This window comes from Leptopilina boulardi, unplaced genomic scaffold (genome assembly GCF_019393585.1).
Source record: "Leptopilina boulardi isolate dan_hultmark-lab unplaced genomic scaffold, ZJU_Lbou_2.1 LbouV2_161, whole genome shotgun sequence".
Taxonomy (NCBI): Eukaryota; Metazoa; Arthropoda; class Insecta; order Hymenoptera; family Figitidae; genus Leptopilina; species Leptopilina boulardi.
In genome coordinates, this window is record NW_026137709.1 from 562,540 (window position 1) to 587,578 (window position 25,039).

General features: G+C 32.4%; 1 protein-coding gene and 1 long non-coding RNA gene across 7 annotated transcripts in view; one reads left to right on the top strand and one right to left on the bottom strand.

The window, feature by feature from the left end:
* Window positions 1–25,039, top strand: part of LOC127276942 (neural cell adhesion molecule 2) — a 1,005,192-nt gene that overhangs the window by 514,367 nt on the left and 465,786 nt on the right. The window lies entirely within an intron of this gene.
* Window positions 10,425–10,756, bottom strand: LOC127276952 (uncharacterized). The gene is made up of 3 exons (XR_007842286.1): window positions 10,730–10,756; window positions 10,593–10,643; window positions 10,425–10,512 (listed from the first exon to the last, which is right to left on the bottom strand). It is a non-coding gene; the product is annotated as an uncharacterized LOC127276952 (long non-coding RNA).

The following is a 25,039-nucleotide window of genomic DNA, read 5'->3' on the forward strand; positions in this document are numbered from 1 at the left end:
CATGTATGGCTCAAGGTTTAAGTTTGGCTCGTGGCTTGGCTCGAGGCTCACGTTAGGCTCAATGCTTGAGTTTGGCTCGCGGCATATATATGGCTCAAGGCTTAAGTTTGGCTCGAGGCTTGACTTTGGCTCGATGCTCACGTTAGGTTTAAGGCTTGAGTTTGGCTCGAGGATCACGTTAGGCTCAAGGCTTGAGTTTGGCTTGAGGCTTGGCTTTGGCTCGTGGCTCACGTTAGGCTTAAGGCTTGAGTTTGGCTCGAGGCTCATATATCGGTCAAGGCTTGAGTTTGGCTCGAGGCTCATATATGGCTCAAGGCTTGAGTTTAGCTCGAGGCTCACGTTAGGCTCATGGCTTGAGTTTGGCTTGAGGCTCATGTATGGCTCAAGGTTTAAGTTTGGCTCGAGGCTTGGCTTTGGCTCGCGGCTCACGTTAGACTCAAGGCTTGAGTTTGGCTCGAGGCTTAGCTTTGGCTCGCTGCTCACGTTAGGCTTAAGGCTTGAGTTTGGCTCGAGGATCACGTTAGGCTCAAGGCTTGAGTTTGGCTTGAGTTTGGCTCGAGGCTCATATATGGCTCAAGGCTTGAGTTTGGCTCGAGGCTCACGTTTGGCTCATGGCTTGAGTTTTGCTCAAGGCTTGAGTTTGGCTTGAGGCTCATGTATGACTCAAGGTTTAGGTTTGGCTCGAGGCTTGGCTTTGGCTCGAGGCTCAGGTTAGGCTCAAGGCTTGAGTTTGGCTCGAGGCTTGGCTTTGGCTCGTGGCTCACGTTAGGCTCAAGGCTTAAGTGTGGCTCGAGGCTCATTTATGGCTCAAGGCTTGAGTTTGGCTCAAGTCTTAATTTTGGCTCGAGGCTTGGCTTTGGCTCGAAGCTCACGTTAGGTTGAAGGCTTGAGTTTAGGTCGAGGCTCACGTTAGGCTCTTGGCTAGAGTTTGGCTCAAGGCTTGAGTTTGGGTAGAGGCTCATGTATGGCTCAAGGTTTAGGTTTGGCTAGAGGCTTGGCTTTGGCTCGAGGCTCACGTTAGACTCAAGGCTTGAGTTTGGCTGGTGGCTCATATATGGCTCAAGGCTTAGCTTTGGCTTGAAGCTGACGTTAGGCTCAAGGCTTGAGTTTGGCTCGAGGCTTGGCTCGTGGCTCACGTTAGGCTCAAGGCTTAAATTAGGCTCGAAGCTCATTTATGGCTCAAGGCTTGAGTTTGGCTCGAGGCTCATATATGGCTCAAGGCTTAAGTTTGGCTCGAGGCTTGGCTTTGTCTCGAAGCTCACGTTAGGATCAAGGCTTGAGTTTGACTCGAGGCTCACGTTAGGTTCAAGGCTTGAGTTTGGTTCGAGGCTCATATATGGATCAAGGCTTAAGTTTGGCTTGAGGCTTGGCTTTGGCTCGAGGCTCGAGCCAAACTTAAGCCTTGAGCCTAACGTGAGCTTCGAGCCAAAGCCAAGCCTCGAGCCAAACTCAAGCCTTGAGTCTAACGTGAGCCTGTAGCCTAAGCCAAGCCTCGAGCCAAACTTAAACTTTGAGCCATACATGAGCCGCAAGCCAAACTTAAGCCATGAGCCTAACGTGAGCCTCGAGCCAAACTCAAGCCTTGAGCCAAACTCAAGCCTTGAGCCATACGTGAGCCTTGAGCCAAAGCCAAGCCATGAGCCTAAAACTTAGTTTTTTTTGTCACTTTTTAAGCTTTTAACATGGTGTAGCTCAGAAGGACTTGATTCTTGGAGGTTTTGACCTGAATATTTTTTGTTCAGGAGGTGATAATCTACAAAACTGCAAAGTTTAAAAAAATTTGACCGAAAATTTTTTTCCCCTTTAGCGTGTGCGGGGTCCTTTATTTAAAAAATTATATTTTAAGCATTTTTATTTGAAAGAGTATTTGTTTATTCTTATGAACATAAATAGCCGTTTTTAAGTAAGTATTTTTTAAACTTTTTTTTTACTTGTATTCGTTATTGTTTACAAAACTATAGCATCTTTATTTTATGTTCAGTTGATGTCATTTTTAAAGTATATATTTACTTTTTTCATATTTAAATTTATTTTTGTTAAGTAAAAGTTAGTTTATATTTTTTAAATTTAGAATCAATTTTCGCTAATAACAATTTTTTTAATAAAATGTAAAGTTTCGCAAATGAAAAATGTTATTTTTTAGAATGGAGTATAATGAGGTTAGTGAACCAAAAAAGTGTGGTCGTCCAGCTAAAAATAGTAAAATTAGCGTTAATGCAGGTAGAAAAAAAGTAAAAATTGAAACTACTACATATAGAAGAGCTCAAGAAGTTTTTAATTTTGCAGAAAATAACGTTGCTGTTATACAATTAGCTGCACAAATTTGTAACAAAAAATTAATTTGTGAGTATAAAGATATAAACGATGATTTGAATTATTCTCAGGGAAAAATTAAAAGTAAACACACCAGTTAAAAGTAGTATAGCTAGGGGGCTTCTACGCCAGGTTCTGATCTCGAATAAGTACCTGCAGTCGGTAACTGCTCGGTCGGTAATGCAGATTTCTACTTTATCAGCAGTCGGTAAGGTAGGAATCTGACAAAAATTTCAACTCGACCGATAAGGTAGGAAACTGTTTTACCGACCGAACATTGAAGTTAGTTCTACAATCGCATCTAGATTCACGACTGGAAGCTTGTGATGTTGTTGCTTGAATCGCATTCTGAAATAGACTGCCGCAAAAGGTATAAATACAGCCCTTATATAGCTTACGAGTCATTCTACTTTTAACTTTCATAGAGTGAGGTATGATTATACATCACCGCTCCCGAGGTAAAGGTTTAGTTAACAGTCTTATAAATAAGTTACCATTTGAATTACACATACCTGGTTATCAATACTGTGGTCCAGGTACTAAATTGATAAAGCGTTTAGCACGAGGTGATACAGGTATAAATCCATTAGACGAAGCTTGCAAAGAGCACGATATTGCATATTCAGAGAATCGTAATAACGTTCAAGCAAGAAACGCTGCTGATAGGATTTTAGCTGATAAGGCGTGGCAACGAGTTTTAGCTAACGATTCCAGTGTAGGTGAAAAAGCTGCTGCTTTAGCTATATCTGGTACAATGAAGGTCAAATCAAAATTAGGTATGGGAATGAGAAGAAAAAAGACATCTAAAAATAAGAAGAAGAAGCAGAAACAAACAGTATTAAGAAAAATTGTTGATGCTGCTAGACATTCCATTATTCCGGGAAATGATACTCAATCTACAATCAAAGCTGCAGTTGAAAATGCTCGAAAAGCTATTAGAAGAGCAGGTGGTAGAAGTAAAATTTTAACACCTCGCATTCTACCAGTACCTTCAAAAGTTGGTGGTCTCTTACCATTAATTCCAATTTTTGCTGGACTCAGTGCTCTTGGAGCTCTTGCTGGTGGAACAGCAAGTATAGTGAAAGCAGTAAACAACGCGAATGCAGCAAAAGAGCAGTTGAAAGAAGCTCATCGTCACAATAGAGTAATGGAAGATGTTTCTTTAGGTAAAGGTTTTTTTTTTTGAAACCCTATCGACAGGGATTGGGACTTTATTTGAAACCTTACTCTAAAGGATTAGGTATGAGGCAAAAAAAAAGATGTTTAAAAAAAAAGTTCTCATAAAACTTCCTCAACGAGCATTAACTAACTATGATTTGCTCAAATACGCTAAAGAGTTAAAAATTCCTCATTTTCGGGGAGTATTCATGCGAAATGAGTTGCCAATAGGAGGACCTCGGAAAAATGAATCTGCCATTATTAATCTCGATAATAAGGATGGTCCTGGAACACATTGGGTTGCTTATAAAAAGCTTCAAGATAAAGCATTGTATTTTGACAGCTTTTGTAACCTTCAACCACCTTTTGAGCTTATCAGTTATTTAGGCTATAATACCTTGATACAATATAATCATGACAGTTGTCAAAGTTATGATACTTTTCATTGTGGACACTTATGTCTTAAATTTCTAAGCGATCAACTCAAATTCTCTAACAAATATAACCTATATAAATACATGTAATCATATGTGAGCAATCAGTCTATAAAAAGTCATCATCATGGATGAATCATTTACTCTAACTATTTCAGGTAAATCATCTATACTTGAAGCAGAATATTTTCCACCAATAGAATTATTACCAAATAAAAATTATGCTCTTGGTCTTGTTCAACTTCTAACTTTTAATTCAATTCCTAATGTTGATGTAGGAAAAAATAAATTTTATCTTGGTAATGATGTGATTACTATACCTACTGGCAGCTATGAAATTGATGATATTGAAAAATATATTCAAAATTCCATTCAACAAGGATCGCAAGTTATAAGCATTAAACCAAATAATAATACCTTGCGTTGTGAAATTATGACTAGACGTGAAATTGATTTTACACATAAAGATTCAATTGGTGAATTATTGGGATTCACTGCACGCATTCTTGAAGATAATGCAATACATACGTCAGATTTCACAGTAGCTATTCTTAATGTAAATGCTATTAGAATTGAATGTAGTATTACAACTGGTGCATATATTAACAATAAAAAAGTACATACAATTCATGAATTTTTTCCAATTGTTCCAGCTGGATATAAGATCGTGGAAGTACCATCTCAAGTCATTTATCTTCCAATCGCCGTGAAGACAATACATAATATTCAAGTGCGAATCGTTGATCAAGAAGGAAATTTAATAAATTTTCGTGGTGAAACTATAACAATTAGATTACACGTTAAGTCAACGTAATGGGTATAGTATTTCACAGAAAAACTGGTAGAAGCTATATAAACGAGCAACCATGTCAAAAAGCAATCAGTCTTCAATCAGTTCGCAAAAGGCTAACACCTCAGAACATACGTTTCCTAAAGCAGCTCGGTCTACGAGTTTATCAAGAAAACAAAGGAAGAAAAGTAAACTAATCATTAAAATATTTTTCATTTGCTGTTGTTTCTATAAAAGAAATGGAAGATATTTTAAACATTCTTAGACCAGTTAAATTTGATGATTCTCTAGCACACTATGAGATTCATTCTCACCAACCCTACAATTCATCAGCATTTAATAATAGTGATGAAATTCGAATTCCAGTTCAAAATCAAGATCAATACATTTTACCCTCAAAAAGTACATTACACGTAACAGGAAGATTAGTAAAAGCTAATAATACTAATGTGACTAACACAAAGTTAATTAGTAATAGCGTTAGTTTTTTATTCAACGAGATTCGTTATGAATTGAGTGGAGTGGAAATTGATCGCTGTAAAAATGTTGGTCTAATAACCACTATGAAAGCCTATGTTTCTCACACACCTAATCAATTAATTTATGCTGAAAATGCTGGCTATCTTGAATTCGATGACGATCTTAGAATAACCAATGAGAATGGTTATTTTGATGTAAACATACCATTAAACATGATTTTTGGATTTGCTGAAGACTATCGAAAGATTGTTGTTAATGCAAAACATGAACTTATCCTCACAAGATCTCGTACAGACCTTAATGCTATAGTTGATATTACGGCAACTGAAGAGCATGAGCAATTTAAGATTATAATTAATAAAGTGGAATGGTTGATACCATATATATTCCTTGGAGATCGTCAAAAAATTGAATTATTAAAATTTATTGAAAAAGACCCTCTTATATCTATGAGCTTCAGATCGTGGGATATGTATGAATATCCATTGTTACCTACCACTCAAAAACATGTTTGGACTGTAAAAACTTCTACGCAGGTTGAGAAACCTCGATATGTAATCCTTGGATTACAAATAAATCGAAAAGATCATCCTGGAAGGTATGCAAATATTTTTGATAGCTGTAATCTCATAAATGTAAAACTTTTCTTAAATTCACAATACTATCGTTATAGTAATTTAAATTTGAATTGAATCAAAATCAATTTTCAATTCTCTATGAGATGTATTGTAATTTTCAATCATCATACTATGGTAAAGATCCTGAGCCTATTCTGTCCAGGAATGAATTTAAAGATTATGCACCATTAGCTGTCATAGATTGCTCCAAGCAAAATGAATTTCTTGAACAAGCTTCTGTGGATGTGAAACTAGAATTTGAATCTAGTGAAAATTTTCCAGACAATACAGCAGCTTATTGTTTAATTATTCATGATCGAATTAGTCAATACACACCAATCAGTAATGTTGTGAAGAAAGTATCGTAAAGAGTGGGGGTAAAAGTGAGTAGTGGGGGTAATGGTAAAAAAGTGGAGATAAGAGTATAAATACAGCAACTCTTAGAGGCTAAAGTCATTTATCTGTTATAGATACCATGGCGTACGTCGTAGATTTCCAGTGCTTCAAAAGACCTTATAACGAGTTTATCATAAAAGAGCTAGCAATCATCCCACTTCAAGAAGATGCTCATCCATTGGTGTTCCTCTTCGAGCCGCCATATGCCTGGAGCCGCCTACCGAGAAGATACAAGAGTCAAAATCGATGGACTGCATTTAATTATCATGGTATTGATTGGAATGCTGGTGACATACCTTATGAAGATTTACAACCAATTCTGAAAGAAATATTAATAGGTACACCTACAGTTTATGTAAAAGGTTTAGAGAAACAAAAATGGTTAGAAAGCTATACACAAAATGTATTAAATTTAGATGATTTGAATTGTCCGTCGTTGAAAAAATTAGCCTTAGATCAATATACTCCATGTACAAATCACACACACAATAATTTCCATTGTTCTGTAAAAAATGTATATAATATTCGCAAATGGTTACTACAACCATCTAATGTACCGACAAATATTCCTTTAGGTCACGATGAAGTTGATAATAATTCAACATTACAAGATTTTTATAATAATTGTGACCACTTTTTATTAAGTCCATAAATGTATATTGTCATTGTAAATAAATGCTTTTTTAAAATAATTAAAATTGTTTATATTTATTTATAAAAAAATTGTATAAAATTTTTCATTTACACACGTCTGGACATGTTTAAACTTGTCTAGACATGTATTTGTGACGTCATAGAATCAAAATTGAACGCGCATGCGTACTATGAAAGTGGGTGTGGCTATTCAAATGATTTTGCGCAATTGGATAGAATAGGGTGGGGGGCTTTAAGCTATTGCGCATGCGCGAGTAAAATTTTAGGTATAAATTTAGCGTGCATGAGCAGTTTTGCTCATTCTTTTTCTCAGATATCGTCTAGTCTTTAAAGATGGATCTAAGTAAAATAAATGCTGTTGGTCGTATGGAAGGTTTCCTGCCTACGAAACCGCTTTCAGAGTTGACTCCTGGACATAAGTATCCTATTACCAAAATCCAGTTTGTCAACACAAAATATGGAGAAAAGATAGTCGTTGAAGTGGATGGAAAATTTAATACTTTCTTACCTTCACGATTTGTACCTATGTTCGCTGACAACTCCATTTGCTTCAGTCAAATGCAAGAAGCTATTGATGCTGGACAATTACGCCTCAAGTATATTGGTGGTCCATATAATCATATTGAATTTAAATTAAAACAAGTTTAATTTTGTATAAATTTATGTAAAAAAATAATTCTATAATAAAGAAAATAATCTAATATTTATATTATTATTTTAGGTTAAGTTTAGTTTAAGAATTAATTATTATGTTAAATTTAAGGATAGGAAAAAAATAACTTTTAATTAAAATATAAATATATTAAAAAGACATATATACATATATACATATATAAAATAAAATTGTTTTTTTTTTCAAAAAAAATATTTAAAAAAAACACTATATATATGAGAGATTCTTTTTCAATCGCCCCAGCCCAAAAAGTCAATGTTCTGGGATTGGCTTCATACTTTGCTAAATTGTTGTCCTATATGATAGTAATAAATCCCTAAAATATAAACTAATTAAAAAAATATTTGTAGAAAGTAGAGGGGGTTGAAGTTTTGACGTTAAGGGTAACATTGTCATTTTCAAATCCGTTTAACTATGACAAAAGTTAATGGATTTTAATTTATCTATAATGAATTTTATTGCATTTTTCACGTACTTTTCAAAAATGTATACGAAATTTAAAAAAAAAAAATTTTAACCCCTTTTTTTCAAAATCAACCCTTATTTTTCGAATTTCACCCCTTCGGGTATTTTTTTTTTTTTTTTTATTTTCATTGGAAAGCTGAGGTTTTTTCCCATGAGCTATGTAAATATGAAAATGGGACAACAATAATTTTGTGAGAAACAGAATATTAAATTAGGCGGTGCCTATCTAAATCCTCAAAGATGATCTCCAGGTACACCCCTTATCGGCACCGCCTACTTTAATATTCTGTTACTCACAAAATTATTGTTGTCCCATTTTCATATTTACATAGCTGATCGGAAAAAACCTCAGCTTTCCAATGAAAATAAAAAAAAAAAAAAAAAATACCCGAAGGGGTGAAAATCGAAAAATAAGGGTTGATTTTGAAAAAAAAGGGGTTAAAATTTTTTTTTTTTAAATTTCGTATACATTTTTGAAAAGTACGTGAAAAATGCAATAAAATTCATTATAGATAAATTAAAATCCATTAACTTTTGTCATAGTTAAACGGATTTGAAAATGACAATGTTACCCTTAACGTCAAAACTTCAACCCCCTCTACTTTCTACAAATATTTTTTTAATTAGTTTATATTTTAGGGATTTATTACTATCATATAGGACAACAATTTAGCAAAGTATGAAGCCAATCCCAGAACATTGACTTTTTGGGCTGGGGCGATTGAAAAAGAATCTCTCATATATACATATAAGAAACATTTAACCTTTGCGTTACCGGGAGCCACCCGGGGTGACCCAGCGATAAAAAAAATATTTAAAATAAACTCTAATATATATCAACTTTATAAAAAAAAAAATTTATTAATATTACTAGTAAAAAAAAACGTTTGGGTCACCCCGGGTGGCTCTCGGTAACGCAAAGGTTAAAAAAAGCATGCAAAAAAAAAAATTTTAAAAAATGTATACAAATAAAAAATAAAAAAAAATCATTTTTTTAACGAAAAAAAAATATTTAAAAAAACGTTAGTATTTGTATACAAAAGAAAAAAAACTATTAAAAAAAGAAAAAAATAAAAAAAAATTATCGTTTGCGCGTCGCCGCCGTTTTATACGGCGCGAATCTTCGCCCTCTGCCTCTCCTCCCTCTCATGGGTAGGGGCTCAATAACAATACTTGAGCGTGAGGGAGGGGGTGGATTCTGGCGCATGTGTTGGGCGACCTCCTCAGCCGCCCAGGGACCTCCTCAACAGCCGCTCTGGGCTGATTCTGCCGCACAGATGGTTCGAGTGGAAACATGAACCATCTGTGCAGTGGAGGGAGCATGGTGGGCATCGTAGGCCTCGTTGGCCTACGATCCCATGGATTATGACCAGTAAGCTCATGCTAAACAAAAAAAAAATTTTAATTATTATCATGATTATTATTATTATTATTATTACCAGAGGACGGACCCTTATAACTTGAGCAGCTTGTTGAGGCTGTTCAACCTAAAAAAAAAAAATTAATTTTAAAATTATGACGTCATATTCGTAATCAGCGACCCCGAAAACCCCACGGTAACAAGTTTCAGGCATTCCGCCCGAAATTTAAAAAAAAATATTCGCCATATTGGATCCGCCATTTTGAATTTTAAAATTCTGACGTCATATTCGTAATCAGCGACCCCGAAAACCCCACGGTAACAAGTTTCAAGCATTCCGCCTGAAATTTAAAAAAAAATATTCGCCATATTGGATCCGCCATTTTGAATTTTAAAATTCTGACGTCAGATTCGTAATCAGCGACCCCGAAAACCCCACGGTAACAAGTTTCAGGCATTCCGCCCGAAATTTAAAAAAAAATATTCGCCATATTGGATCCGCCATTTTGAATTTTAAAATTCTGACGTCATATTCGTCATCAGCGACCCCGAAAACCCCACGGAAACAAGTTTCAGGCATTCTGCCTGAAATTTAAAAAAAATATGCGCCATTTTGAAATTTAAAATGACGTCACTTAAACTTCCCCCCCCCCTCTCCCGTAACAAGTTTCAAGCATTAAGCCCGAAATTTTTAAAAAGATTATTCACCATAACCTTTTATTCATAACTTTGCTTTTGTATATATATACACACTAAACTCTATATATCTGAAATGCTGTCTACCATTGAAAGTCGCGAGCCGAGAGAGAGGTCTGATTTCTGTATTCCCCTCTTTGTCGGTACAGGTCCATTAGAAAATATTTAACAGTATGTATACGTGAACATGATATAACACAGTTAACAGTAAACTTTTGGAACGTATTGTACTACGCCTGCGTGGTTTAGCAAGAGAAGGAGAGGTATACAAGAATCAGACCTCTCTCTCTACTCGCGACTTTCAATGGCAGACAGCATTTTTAGAAATATAGAGTTTAGTGTGTATATATATACAAAAGTAAATAAATAAAAAAAAATGTAAATATAATTAAATTTTAATAATGAAAAGTACTTACTATTTGGGGCGCCTCCTCCGCTTCCTGGGCCTGTTGGCCCACATCCTTATTTTCAGCTTCCTAAAAAAAATATTATATTATTTAATTAAATTCAAAACAAAAAAAAAGGTTAAAATATTTGTTTTGAAATAAACACTTACCACCTGATTTCTGGAGCCCTCCGGGTCCCGGTTTTCTTTATTTTCACCATCCTAAAAAGAAAAATGATTCATTTAAACATTTAATTAATATAATAATAATAATAATAAACGATATTATAAAGAATAATTATACATACCATCTTTCTCCTCTGACAGTGTCCATTTATTTTGACAGCGTCTTTATGATGGCAAACACACATATTTTTTTCACTACGGCTGATTCACATGTATTCTCATTGCGCATGTTCATAGGAAGGCGCGAAGAGAATTAAAATTTAAAATTCCATATTTAATTATTTTGTAAAGAACTTAATAATTAAGTGAACTAATTAGTGGAATAAATTAATAATAATTTGTTGACTAATAATAACAATAAAAATTATATTGTTTATAAAGAATTTCTAAACAATTTCACTTATAAAAAATGAAATTAATTATTTTCTAAATAAAAATAATATTTATTTTGAAAATATGATGAACCTAAATAAATAATTTGTTTATATCAACTTACCTTTAATAAATTAATTAACTCGGTCGGTAAAACAGTTTGAATTAAAAAAATATTTTTTAGAAAAATAATATTTATTTTCAAAATATGATAAACCTAATTAAATAATTTGTTTATATCAAATTACCTTTAATAAAATAATTAACTCGGTCGGTAAAACAGTTTGAATTAAACAATATTTTTTTAGAAAAATAATATTTATTTTCAAAATATGATGAACCTAATTAAATAATTTGTTTTTATCAACTTACCTTTAATAAATTAATTAACTGGGTCGGTAAAACAGTTTTAATTAAAAAATAATTTCTAAAAAAAGTTGATAATAAAAGTGAGCGCCATCTATTGGATGGTTGGTAAACTAATTCAGTAAAAAAGTTTAAAACCACAGACTGAAGTGAGCGCCATCTATTGGGTGCTCGGTAAACTAATTCAGTAAAAAATGTTAAAAACCACCGACTGAAGTGAGCGCCATCTATTGGGTGGCGGGTAAACTAATTCAGTAAAAAAGTTTCAAACCACCGACTGAAGTGAGCGCCATCTATTGGGTGGTCGGTAAACTAACTTCAATGTTCAATAAAACAGGTTAATTAAAGTCGGCAACACACTCTGAAGTGAGCGCCATCTATTGGGTGGTTGGTAAACTAACTTCAATGTTTAATAAAACAGGTTAATTAAAGTCGGCAACACACTCTGAAGTGAGCGCCATCTATTAGGTGGTCGGTAAACTAACTTCAATGTTCGGTCGGTAAAACAGTTTCCTACCTTATCGGTCGAGTTGAAATTTTTGTCAGATTCCTACCTTACCGACTGCTGATAAAGTAGAAATCTGCATTACCGACCGAGCAGTTACCGACTGCAGGTACTTAGCCGAGATCAGAACCTGGCGTAGAAGCCCCCTAGCTATACTACTGTTAAACAGCATTAGCATTTTATTTAGAACATAATTTTAATAAATTTTTTAAAATAAAATAAAATAAAAAAAAGTTATACAGCTTCGCACAGTGGGGCAGAATGCATAAAAAGTTGTCAAAAAATGAAAAATTGAAAAATTCAATTCCAACTTTTAATTACATTATTTCAATAAACAATAAGTCAAAGTTTGATGAAATATAATTTTTAGCCCTTTTTTATTGCGGATTTTCATAGAAATATGTTTTAATGTCGACCTATTTTCAACAGTTATGTTCGCGCTTTTTTGTTTATTTATCAAGGTAAGGTTTGTAACCTGATTAAAACGTACAATGTGACAGATTTTTAATTATTTATCATGGAATCTTCAAATTCAGGTATTTAATTATATTATAGAAAAGATAAAATCGTATTTTATAACATTTTAATTATTAAAATTCTTAAAAGAAACGAGCTTCTGAAATTCAAAAATTGAAAAAATTTTCTGTAAACATTAATCATTTTAGTTATGTTCCAAGCTAGTCCAAGCATTAATTCTTGAATTTTTTATTATGTTTTGATTCCAGGTTTCTGAAACTGCTTGAAATTTTTGGGAATATTTGCGATTTTTCGAGAAAAAGTGATTTTATTGGACACATTGCAAAATACAGAAATACGTATTTTCAATAATGAGTGTACTTTGTTTTAAGAAAATTTGTTAACCTTTAAAAATTAAACTTAATAAGATTTTGATTTTAAAATGTTCTATATTATTAACCTTTGTTTGACACACTGGGGTACAAAATACCCCACGTTTTTCCATTCTTACCAATTTTTCTCGAAATACCTCACGTTTTCCAATTTTTTAAAAATACTTACTTTAAATATTCTACTATATAACTTATATAGTTTTCAGAAGATACCTCTCAAGAATATGTAAAAAAAAATTGAAGTAGATATATTTAATATTTTATTTTTCATGATGATTTTTGTCGATGGGGTACAAAAAACCCCAATGTGTCAAGTATGATACTCAGAAAAAGTGTGTCAAGTAAAGGTTAATTTTATATTTAAAAGTTTATAATTGAAATTTATAAAACGGGATAAATAAATATTCTTACAATTTTTGAATTTCTTCGTCGGATAAGTATTTTTAATTTAAGTAAATATTTGTAATTAGTGTAGAAATTAAAAATAAATTATTGTAATTTTTATATTAGGAACGACTTCAAGCACGCTTCATGCGTAAAGAGAAAAGAACTCGTTGAAATAATGAACCGTTCAAATAGCAGTAAATTCGATGAGAGATTTAATTTTTTAATATCTGCCATTTTGTATCTGCTATTTCGTAGTTTTAAAAAATTGACTTCATATTCGTAATCAGCAACCCCAAAAACACACGAATATCTAGTTTCAAACGATTTCGTTGAAATTTAAAAAACATATCCGCCATGTTGGATCCGCCATTTTGAATTTTTAAAATCTGACTTTAGATTCGTAATCAGCGACCTCGAAAACCATTAGATACTACATTTTATAGAAATCGAACAATTTTTAAAAAAATTGTCCGCCATATTGGATCCGCCATTTTGAATTTTTAAAATCTGACGTTAGATTCGCAATCAGCGACCCCGAAAACCCCTAGATACCAAATTTTATAGAAATCAAACTAATTTTTTAAAAAATTGTCCGCCATATTGGATCCGCCATTTTGAATTTTTAAAAACTGACTTCATATTCATAATCAGCGACCCAAAAAACTTTAAAATCTTTAATGTCAATAATTTTCAATGAAAAATACATTTAATGCCAACTTTTTTAACATTCTGCCCCACTGTGCTTCGGCATAAGATACTAATGTATGAGGTGTAGACATTTATCCTTATAATATTCTTCAACATGTAATGAGTCTTTGCAAACCTTTGTATTACAAGACATCTGAAACAGAAGTGTTAGTACCTCCCTGTAAAAAAGAAAGAATTGGACGATAGTGGTTTTCGAACTGGACCGGCGTTTCTTGAATTCGAAAAAAGCAATTTGACGAAAGGAACGATTTGTTTGTTTGTTCAATTTGTACAACTTTTAAAGTGTGAAAATAAAGAAAATTAAGTTGTACTGGGCACTTAAAAGCAATGAAATGTGACAATGCTTACAAATAAAGGTGAAATGTTAACTTTTTGATGCTATTTTAACTTGCAAAATACCTAGGTGAATTTTCAAAAAAAGTGAAAATATATTTGGATATACTTCCGAAGTAGGGGTACCTCCGATTTTAATAAAACTTGGTATACTAACGTATTTTGGTGCGCTGATTACGAAAATGATAGTGAAAATTGGCGCAAATTTGATTATCATGGTAAAAACCATAAAAAACACCATAAAATAATGGTTTTTTACGATTATCTCGTAAAAAACAAAAAATTTCGAAAAAAGTTTTAGACAAAAGTTGTAGATCTCAAAAAAACACACATTTTATGTTTTATGCATTTTTTACCAAAAGTCATTATTTTTCGAGAAAAATCCAAAAAACGAAAAACACCATGATAATGAAAACATATACAGCAGTCATGGTTAGACATATTATTTGACTCGTATATAGTATGGGGTACCTTCGATCTTAATGAAACTTGATATACTAACGTATTTTGGTACGCTGATTACGAAAATGATAGTGAAAATTGGCGCAAATTTGATTATCATGGTAAAAACCATAAAAAAACACCATAAAATCATGGTTTTTTACGATTATCTCGTAAAAAACAAAAAATTTCAAAAAAAGTTTTAGACAAAAGTTGTAGATCTCAAAAAAACACACATTTCATGTTTTATGCATTTTTTACCAAAAGTCATTATTTTTCGAGAAAAATGGTCCGAAAGTAATTTGCGGAAATTGTGGGGTGGAGTCTACAGCAGCGGTAAATGCAAAATATTAAACACGGCCTTCGGCCGCGTAAGGTACTGCTCGCTTCTCTTTTTAAGAAATCTTGGCGAGAGGGGGTGGATGTGTCCGAAAGTAATTTGCGGAAATTGTGGGGTGGAGTCCACAGCAGCGGTAAACGCAAAATAGTAAACACGGCCTTCGGCCGCGTAAGGTACTGCTCGCTTTTCTTTTTAAAAAAAACCTTGGCGAGAGGGGGTGGATATGGCCGAAAGTATTTTGCGGAATTCGTTAGATTCTGACTAATGGTGAATATGATACTGTATACGAGTCAAATAATATGTCTAACCATGACTGTTGTATATGTTTTCATTATCATGGTGTTTTTCGTTTTTTGGATTTTTCTCGAAAAATAATGACTTTTGGTAAAAAATGCATAAAACATAAAATGTGTGTTTTTTTGAGATCTACAACTTTTGTCTAAAACTTTTTTCGAAATTTTTTGTTTTTTACGAGATAATCGTAAAAAACCATGATTTTATGGTGTTTTTTATGGTTTTTACCATGATAATCAAATTTGCGCCAATTTTCACTATCATTTTCGTAATCAGCGCACCAAAATACGTTAGTATACCAAGTTTTATTAAAATCGGAGGTACCCCTACTTCGGAAGTACACCCATATATTTTTATTAAAAACGCGTTTTTCATTGTTCTGAATCATTGTAAACATTAATTTTTTGGTGATAAAAAAATATTTGACTTTTGGATTTAGAAAATATTGCTAATCGATCATGAGGGCGATCCATGCGGGTCCCTATGTTGGCCCTCATGTATCTTGCCATATGTGAGTGTGTTTTTTTAAAAAAAGTGTAAATATATTTTTATTAAAAACGCGTTTTTCGTTGTTCTGAATCATTGTAAACATTAATTTTTGACTTTGAAAATTTTTTGAGTAAATCAACCGTGAGGGCAAAGAGCGGGCCCTCATGGTGCTCCCGTGGATTCGTCCTCATGGATCTTCCATGTGCGTCCCTGTCGGGGGTCCTAATGTCTCAGAGCATGATCGTGGCTTTTTCCACACGGGTTACTTTATATTTAATGTTTATTTAATTTGAATTATTCAAATATTTTTAATATTTAAAAACAATGAATAAAAAAAAATCAATTAATCAATTCGAAACACGATTAAATTAAATTTTGTTTTATGATTATCTTTCAATTTTATTTAATTAATTTATTAATTTATGCTATTATTTTATATACAAAATAGCTGCTGTCGGTAAGTAAGCACTTTTTGTTACATTTAACGCAGAGAAAATTTTCTGTCAGCAAACTGGACTTCATCATTCCTCGAATTAGAATAACGTCACATTTTCAACACATTTATTTTATTTAATATTGAGAAAATAACTTGACAAACAGTATTTTTCACCTTTATTAGTAAGCATTATCACATTTTATTGATTTTTAGTGCCCTGTATAGCTTAATTTTCTTCATTTTCACACTTAAAAAGTTGTACGAATTGGACCAATACAGTTTCCGATATCAGAAATCGGTCCTATGCGACTTAAGGGTTTGATAGTTCTTGGATTAATCGTACTCCACAAAGTGTAAGATTTTGTCGGCCGCTTAGGATCGCGTTAGAAAAAGAGGATGATATGTCAACAACTCGAGAATTTAGTCGATTAAACAAAGATATAGAAATTTTGAAGACTCATACTTTTACTATGTCCAATAATAATATAGTAACAGTAAAGTTTAACGTTTGGCAAACATTGTTTGATGGCAAGTGTGTTAACAATATTGTCGGCAATAATGCGTCATATAGATGTGTAATATTCTTGAGAAGTAATCATCAATTTGGGAATTTAAAAGATAATTTTGAACCTGTGCAATCATCACTTAAATGCGGGTTAGGTTTACTTCATTGTGACATAAATTCTTTTGAACATTTGCTACAGCTATCTTACAGAATGACTCTCAAAACATGGGATGTAAGAAAACATTTGAAAGGTAATTTTTTGATTCAGTTTTAAAAACAGTAAGAACCAAAAATTTAAATTTTGTTGGGACTTATGGAGGGGGAATGAAAAATCCAAAAACTTTTTTTTCTCGAAAACTACTTAACCGATTTTAATTAAATTTGAATGTTATGAAAATAAGTAAAACGAATTAGAAAAAAAATTTCAACAATTCTTTTTAAAAATGTCAAACAATTTTGAAATTTTCAAAAAAATTTTTTTGCTCATTTTTTGAAGTTACACCAATGTAAGTATACCAAAATATAATTATTATAAATAACATACAATTATTTTTATTCATTTTTATAAACAATTCGCATTAATTAATTAATTAATAAAATGCGAATTGTTTTTTGATGATTTTTTTACTATTATAATAATGATAAAATCGTATTATTATCATTATTATTTAACATGTATTAAGATTAATAATAATTATAAAATAATTAATTATTATTATCATTACAAACAATTGGTTATATTACCAATACTATTTTGAACTTATTATAATCATCTTTATTAAGTACTAGCGATGTATTCCTCGCTCGCTAACGCACACTCGGTTAAAATTGTACTTATTGTTGTTTACTTATTGTAGTTTATGTATATTATATATATAATTTATGTTTTAAATTAATATCTTATTAATATTGTATAAAATTTATCTTAATTTTGATCAGTTTCATTGAAGGATGAAATGACAATTGTTAAATATTAGATTTTTTTTATTATAATTATGACAACAATATTAATTATATTATATTATAATATATTTTTTTTATCTTAAATTATATTATATTATATTATATTGATGTAAATTGTCCCACAAACACATGTAGATTTTGCAAATTTTTGAGAAAAATATTCGTAATAAATCGAAATACTTTTTAAAATATCGGTTTTTATTTTTATTATCTATAGTAAACCGTTATAAAGAGATTCTTGTTTGATTTTACATATATTACTAGTTCTCCGGAATAATGATGTATTTGAATTAAATAATGATGTTGTTAAACGAATGACAGGTGAACCTAGAGAATATTTAAGTATAGATTCATCTGAAGAAGATGAAAAGTGTGACACAATAACTAACTTAATACCAATTGAAGTATTAAATAGTTTAACTCCAAATGGACTTCCTCCTCACAAATTAATATTAAAGATTGGTGCAATTGTGATACTTTTAAGGAATATTAATTTAGAAAGAGGTCTTTGTAATGGAACAAGACTAAAAGTTATTAAAATGGGTAGTTTTTCTATTCATGCACAAGTAATAACGGGAAATTATAAAAATGAGATTGTAATTTTGCCACGAATTACATTGTCACCGTCTAACGAAGAAATACCATTTCAAATGTCAAGAAAGCAATTTTCCAATAAGGCTTGGATTTGCTTTAACAATCAACAAATTTCAAGGCCAATCTTTCCAAAAAGTAGGCATATACCTTCCTTCACATGTTTTTAGACCGTGACAATTATATGTTGCTTTATCAAGAGTAACTTCAAAATATAATCTTAAAGTATTATTATATAAAAATTCAAGTATTACACATAGCGTAAAAGGAATAAAAAAAAGATAGGCAATGAAAAAGAAATTTATGTAAGAAACATTGTTTACCAAGAAGTATTACAATAATATTTAACACTGTTACGCAAGTACGTAACATATATTTTTTTTTTAAAAAATTTTTAGTCCTAAAATGAAATTCAAAATTAATTAATTCCATTCATTTTATTTTTATAATATTTATAATTATAAAGGCACCAAAAACTGCTGTAAAATGAGTACGTCAGCAGCTGATTATCGCGCGAAAATGAACTCGGGCCTCGACAGTAAATTATTTTTTTTCTGCTTGAAAATATAATTCCAGCAACCTAAAATTATTTTATTATGATTTCAATGATTTTCAGGAAATGCTCAACATATATTTTAATTATAATTTATATCATTTTCTCCTCTCTCAATTGTATGTATGTATTATTATTATTATTTTTGTTGCTATTTGTGTGTAGATAAATATATTCTGCTAGTATTATTATTGTTATAAATAAGTACCTAATTAAAAAAAAAAAAAAAAAAAAAAAATTAAAGTATTCGAAATTAAAATAATGTCTTCGCATCGACGGGTGGGGGCCACCGCTGAACGCGGTCAGTGGAAGCTCCCCGCGCATCCCTCGGCATTGCGCGAGTGAGAAAGAAGATATGCTATACATAGGAATCTTTCTCTCTCTGATACATTATTGATGCGTTCTCTCTCAACCGCATAGTGTTCTCGCTTGTATTCACTATAGAGCGTGCGTCTCTTTTCACCTAACAGCCGTTCTAAGAGAAAAGGAGATACATTGTACCAGCGAATCTTTTTCTCTTAGACTAACGTTCTCAAGATAAAAATATGGAAGCTAATGATTACAAATAACGACAATAAGTGTTTTACTCATGTACTATTATTGCTTGCGGGTCTTAAATGAGTATAGATAGGCGTAGAAACCACATTAGAAATTGGACTTCTCACGAATTATGGGAAATGATATTTAGAACAAATCTACGCGATGAGCTTTTTCCATGAACGTAATTCTTCAGTTTCCGATCCTTTCTTACTTCACCCCTTTTTATTACGTATTCTGGGCCTAACAATCTTACATGCCCACGACAACACAACATCAAAGTTGTAATTGTCGCAAATGAAAAAGGGATAAAAATACCCAAAATCAAAACATTTTCCAACAAGGAAAATTCATAATATAAATCCAAAAAAAAAAAAAAAAAATATAATAAAAGAAAAAAAAACAAGTCTTTCAATAATAATTTATGCTTGATTTTTATTAAGTGACTATTATTATATTTGGCTATAACTGTTAACAGAAAACGAAAACTCAGCATTATTGGCATAGTAACAGGCCCAGAGCTCACGCCTTGTTCACGTGTTAAAAACCCTTAGTCCACAAAATTTTCCCACCTGAAGTCTCTAAACGTTCATATAAAAGTGCATCGCGGAAATCAATTAATTGCTGTACAACTCTCATTCGCGAGTCAGCTCTGAAATTCTTCAGAGGCGTAAAAACGATTTTGAGACGCCGGGACTAAGCCCGTCCGTGAGTCGGATTTCCAATTTTTACAATCCACTACATAGATAGTGATTAAAATTGGACGGACGTAAAGTTAAAATGAATACTTCACGCCGACGAAGTCCAACGGAAGTCGTCTTTAATAAAAATCCAATAATTTGAATAAAATCAAATTATTGAATTTTTGTCTTTTTGACCGGCCAGTCCGCACGTGTGGTGCCTGCGCTGTTTAAATTCGGTGGACCCGTAAGTGCATTCTTGTGCGCTACCAAATGACATTTTCGCGCTTTGATAAGTGTGTGTATTTTTTTTCGCCCGTCGGAAAGCAGCTCGAAGCCTCGCCCTCGTTAGCTTGCGATGGTATAATAAGCAGTAGAGTAAGTTTTTAAACATGTATCGTTCCATCTTCTTATCTTATTGTATTATTTCAACATTTTAAAGTCGAGATTTCTTTTATAAAATAAATGTATAAAAGGGTCTTAATTGTTTCATTGTGTCTTATCCCTTAAATTCAATTTTCGAATAACGTAACTTGGCAGTTTCTTTTAAAATAGGATACACGATCCCATAAAAATAAACGGAATTTTTAATTTCGGCAGCTTGGTGCCTCCAGGACATAAAGAATAATAATTTTTATAATTAATATTTTTCGGTTCGTAACAAGCTGATGGTGGCAGCGGTGGGATTTTTCCTTACGTTGCTGCCAGCTACGTTATCGGAACAATTAATTTTCATCAATTGACACTTTATAGTTTTTCAAAAAATTTAATTTTGACAAAAAAATTTCTCGTCTACTTTTAATTTAAAATTCTTATACTTATACCTTACTAACATTTCAAAACTAAAAATCAATCATTCTAATTTATTGAGTGATTGATTTTCTTTTCCTTGTATTGAAAGAAAAGTACATAATGACTTTGTCTTAAAAATAAATTCTGGATTATGGCTCTCCAACTTATGTTGTTGATGATGACGCAATCCTAATTTATGATTTTGGCTCTCCGACCTTGGTCGTTGATGATGACATTATCTGAGACATTGGTTCCGAAAATTCTTTCAATTAAAAGAAAAGAATAGTTAAAAACTTTAATCAACTAATTTCAAACTTCTTTTTGAGAATTGTGTAAGGGAGGATTTTTCCGAGGAAAAACCTTTCAATTTCTAATGCATTCAAAAAGTACATGACGACCTGTTTGAATTGCGAAAAATTGTGATTTTGGCTCTCCGACCTTGGTCGTTGATGATGACTCATTCACAATTTTGATTTTGGCTCTCCGACTATGTCGTTGATGATGACTAATCGAAATTCATAACAGTAACTCTGGAAATTTGTATCTTTTGAAATAAAGACAAAATTCTCATCGAGAAAAACAGAAAGAAGTGATATTTTCTTTAACTGCCTAATATTTTCCTCCATTCTTTATACTTTACTTTGAGAATTCAGAAGAGAAAAATTTTCAAAAGGAAAATTTTCAATTTCCTAATGTATTCAAAGATTTAAGTGACAACCTGTTTGAATTGCGAAAAATTGTGAATTTGGCTGTCTGACCTTGGTCATTGATGATGACTCATTCCCAATTTTTGATTCTGGCTCTCCGACTATGTCGTTGATGATGACTAATCAAAATTCATAACAGCGAATCCTAAAAATTTGTTTCATTTTGAAATAAGAAAAATTCTCATTGCAAAAGAAAGAAACCTATTTTTTTTTCTTCTATACTTAACATGTCTTTAATAGAAATTTTTCTTTTATTTACTTTCGTGTTACTTATCGTCACCTTTTCGCTCTCTCTAATTACGGAATTATTAGGAATCTTATTTCAACTTTTCTGTTTAAGGGCCACTTTACTCTGTTAAAGAAGTAATTGAAAACTATTGATTTTTTTTTATTTTTTTTTGTTATGAATTATTCAAATTAGGCCAAATAAAATTAGGCCCCGTGGCCTAATACGACTAAACAAGACCTTAGAGTTTGAAGAATAGAATCGGTCAGTTTCTCGTTTAAAAGACTGAACGGAAAAATAATTTTATCATAAACAAATATTTTTTTTCATGATGAAGTTGCCATGACTATTCGAGTACAATATATTTAACCTAATTTGTTTGAATCAAGAAAAAAAAAAAGTTTTGTTGATTCAAATAAATATTTGGTTGATTGTAATAAATACTTGGATTTCATTTGATTATCAGCAAACGAAAATTTTTGTAATTCATAATGACAGTTATTATACATTAAGAACATTTAATATTATAGATCACATTGAATAGAAATTAATTCAACCAAAATATTTATTCAAACCAAACAAATAAGTTTAACAAAACAATTTTTTTTTTTTGAATCAAACATATTTCTTTTCTTGTGAAGAACAAACTTTTTTTTCAAATGAAATAACCCATTTGGTTGATTCAAATAAAAGTATTCAACCAAGTTTTTGTTGTATCAAACAAATTTTTTTTTTGAGTGTGACAGTATATTCGGAACATCTCTGGAATAGTTAGAAATCCTTGTCAATAACGATACCAAACTTAATTATATTTGTGAGACACAATTTAAGACAGACTGCGCGATTCTTGGTTCCCGTCCGGAGACTGCATAAACGACGAATATGCAGAAATCTTAGGCATTGTTTTTCTACCAGTAAATGGAATCGAGATCTGTTTTTGTGTAGTGGACTCTTTCTTCTCACAAGATTGTCACATTACAACGGGAATAATTGGCAGACAAAGCGCCATTGAATTGGGATTACTATCATCCCAAAATTTATAAATACTGTTTAAAATTTTCTTTAAAAATTTTTTTTTTTTTTTTTTTTTTTTTTTTTTTTTTTTTTTTTTTCCCTTTAAAAGAATTGTAGCAAAACGAAGTTTTCTAATCATTAAATTAATTATAAAACTAGTTACTTTACATCGCTGTTGCCGGTACGACACCGCGAGATCGGAAATTCCTATGCTGCATTTGAATACTTTTCCGAAAAGAAAAGCGAGATAGGAAGAAAATCAAATTCTCTTTCGCATCTCGTAATTTTCAAAAGCGCTGGTTTCAGTACGATCTCCCCGTGAGGAAAGCTTCTTGCTGAGTTGTTACACTGCGAAAATTCTCTAATACGGAAAAACTTAAAAGAAAATCTGAATCCTGAGAATTTCCTTAATATCCATGCAGAAAAACCGTTACAAAACGAAGTTTTAGAATCATTAAATTGATTATAAAACCAGTTACTCTCCATCGCTGTTGCCAGTACGACACCGCGAGATCGGAAATTCCTATGCTGCATTTGAATAATTTTCCGAAAAGAAAAGCGAGATAGGAAGAAAATCAAATTCTCTTTCGCATCTCGTAATATTCAAAAGCGCTGGTTTCAGTACGATCTCCCCGTGAGGAAAGCTTCTTGCTGAGTTGATATAAATGTAACGAATTCCTGACGTGGAATTAATGAAAATCAGCGAAAAGAAAGGAAAATTTTCGATAATGAATACTTTAAAATGTCCAGTATAAACGGATTTTTGCTCAATAAAAACCCTAGAGGAAAAAGAGCAGGAAAAAGGTGGGGAAAAATTGCAGGAAAAAAGAGTGCACCCACAATTACAGAAAAACAACCAGCGACAAGAGTTCCGAGTTCGGAAATTTATTATAACCTTACCGAACCGACATTAAAAATCAAACCCATTAATAAAGTGAAACCTTTGTCCCCAGTTGTCCTCCCCATAGCAGGTCCAAGTAACCCCCAGGTTCCCCCTCCACAAGCTCGAGTAATTGACCTTGAAAGAGAGGAGGAATTGGCTCGTCGCAGAATAGAACTCTTACAACAACACTTAGATGATAGTTCAAACGACTCTGACGAGACTACGGCATATGACAGTGACGTAATGATTTTGGATTGAAAATAATTAATAATTTTTCTAAAATGGTTTCACCTATTCTGACTGACAAAACACTCAAAGATTTAACACCTACGCCGACGTTGCCTTGTAACATTCCCTCAGTACTGGTTTTTTTTTTAAGAAAGCGAATAACCGATTCTACATCGACTATGCTCAATTAAACAAAAAAATTTCAACTCAAGTACCATCATTAGCGACACAAACAAAATCAGCCAACGCGATAGATTATAATTTTCCGCATGCTCAATTTCCTTGAAGCAAGTTTGCAGGAATATTCCGCGGTGGCGTAAGAGAAAAGAAAATAAGAGAGATAGTTTGTTCCCCTCTCGAAAAGAAGAGACTGCCAAGTTTGCGTATAAAAAAAAGGGCACATAAGTATATGTGTATGTGTTCGTGGGCATATATATGTATGTATATATATATATATATATATATATATATATATATATATAATATATGCATGTATATTTAAACACGCATATCATCACCCCTTGTAACAATTCAATTTTTTTTAATTCCTTTTGTCAATTAAGACCCTTTTGGCAAAAATGCCGGACCATCCCGAAGACAACCCCGGCGCAAGGGGCGGGAATAATCACTCTTTATTAGAGACAGAACATGCCAACATAACACTTCGACAAATTAACCAGGACACTACGGCCGCCATGGCTTCTGTCCTCGAATGTATGACCCTACAACAGAGTACATACCACATCCCTTTCTTTGATGGAAAGAATCCACCCTTAAGAGAATTTCTACAAGATGTAGCAAATGGTGTCGTATTCACCACTGATGCCACAGAACCGGGTTTCCTTAAAGCAGTCCTTAGTAAGTTAAAGGGCGCAGCTAGGGAAAGTGTTAGAGATAAACATTTTAATAGAGTGGACGAGCTTGTCGCTCATTTGCATAAACGATTTGCATCTACAAAAAAATACCAATGGTATTTCGAAAATATAATGACAATAAGGATGAAACAAACCGAAACTGTGCGGGACTATAACGATAGGTTGCGCGGACTTCTAAGTGGTGCAAAACATGCCCTCGAAGCAAAGTACAATAGACGATTTCGCGAAGCCGATGTCCCCAACGCGCGTACTCGTGTGCTTCCTGAAAGTGAACTCCTGATACAACCGATTATAGATTGTGCCCTCGAATCTTTCATTCGCGGACTACCAGAAGAAATGTCAATTTTTGTTGACACTAG